Here is a 1,957-nt window from a genome sequence, read left to right as displayed (position 1 = left end):
GCCAGGTAACCACAAGACATTTATAAACAAATTGTCGGAAATATATTTAATTTAGCACCAAGCGTTCTGAAATCGGAAGGGTGGTGGTTCGTAGTGTAGAAACTTGACACTACAGTATGTGTCCCAGTCACGTGACCTGCAAACCTAGCAGCTACTGTAACTGCTGAAAAGTTTATTCATGTATTGAAAACCTTTATCACAGGTATTTGCATAAGTTTAAATTGTATATGTATTTTAAACATTATTTTGAAAATTTTTAAGACACTCCGCCCACCGCCGCAGGGTTGCTCTCAGTGCGGCTAACTGAGCCTCCATGCCCAGAATCAACGGAAGCGTTCAGTAACCCAGTCGAAAAACACAACAGAAAAATGCGGCAGAATGATCCTGTGAGGGAATGGGACATTCTGTAGTCTGTAGTAAATCCTGTTCTGTAGTCTGTAGTAAATCTTGTCATGTCTGTTTTCGTAGTAAATCCTGTCATGTCTCGAATTTCAACTTGTTTTGCATAAGAAATTTACTTCCCGTGATGTTTTTTCTATTAAGTACCTGAAGTATGCAGGATATGCATAACAATTTCAATAAAAATATGACCAACAAACATAAGCATTAGGGGGAAGTCTTGCCTTTCTGGAACAAGCTTAAAATTGTTTTCAGTGAATGACTGATTTCAGAAAGCTGTACCAAAAGACAATGTAAGCAATGCAACAAGTGGTACATTCATGCATGCAATACAAAAGTTTGATGTTACGCAGATTGCACATGCCTGATGCATGTGCAGTCGCGGAAACTCGTGCACACGCACACTGCACACGCGGAAACTCGTGGATCCGGCAGCCGCAGAACGTAACGCTGGAACACGCCGGAGACAACGCGGTCTCCAGCGAATAGCGAGGCCGATGCTCGCGCTAGGCCTTTTTTCTTTAGTAGCCGTGTAATTACAAACCCGCGTAGCTGTTAAGAAGAACTACAGAAGTCTTTCCTTCCGGGACACCTAAGTAGCGCTACAAAATTTAGCTAGACTCATTTGGGCACTTTTCAGCTGATTTGGCCGTGCTTCTGAAGCAGGGCCATATCGCGTCCCATCATCGCGTTCCGTCAATGACGCTCAATCTGTTCATGAAAGCAAATTTATTCTCCTGGATAGAAAAAAAACTAATAAACGAGCATGGACAATAACCGTTCGAAAATTCGTTCCTTGCATTAGTTAGGGCCATTAAAACACAAGTACACAAATATGTCTTGAACCCGTTTTATTTAAACAGCAAAACGCGAGAGAACGTGAGAGAATTAAAATGAAAAGTCAATATTTAGCTGGAATGCTTGCCTTGGTGAACCTTGATCCGTTGACAATGCATTCGCACAGCAAAACGTGGAGGGGTATCCTGTGGCGAAAAGCGCACGTCTCTGTGGTGCTGCACTATCTCGAAGAGTATGCACGCCGGATACCTGCCGAAGTCACGCAGGGGTCATTGCAAGTTCAGTCGATTGTCGAAGCACATCGCACGTATTCGAGATCACACGGCCTGCGAAAGTCGTCGTATTCACTCGCATCAGTGTGCCAATAATCCCAAGCACCACGGTTAGTCGTGGCTAGAGGAGTCCTCACTTCGAGATGCTTGAAATCCGGACCACTGATCTCGCTTTTACCGCAGCTTCCGAAGCTTCAAATGTTGCTGCTGATACTTCGCGGAGACATAATATGCACGTTTTTACAATAAGTTACACGTAACTTCAGCTAGGCAAAGCGCCGATGTTAAATGTGAACGAGCCACTCGGCCACACTGCCACCGCCAAATTTTGACCGAAAGACGAAAAGGAGGAGGGAACAAAGGAAGGGTAAGGAGGGAACCGGCCGATCACGAGAAGTTGTTTCGCGACCCCTCCTCACCCCTCTCGATTCTTCGTATTGTGGTCTCCCCGTCCCGGGAGTGCTGTCGCGCCGCGACATGCCTTCAGT

The sequence above is a fragment of the Haemaphysalis longicornis genome, unplaced genomic scaffold, assembly GCF_048455015.1.
Source record: "Haemaphysalis longicornis isolate Haplotype H1 unplaced genomic scaffold, Haemaphysalis longicornis Haplotype H1 scaffold_11, whole genome shotgun sequence".
NCBI classification, from domain to species: Eukaryota; Metazoa; Arthropoda; class Arachnida; order Ixodida; family Ixodidae; genus Haemaphysalis; species Haemaphysalis longicornis.
The sequence above is the reverse complement of the archived record's forward strand: the minus strand, read 5'-3'. Positions refer to the sequence as shown.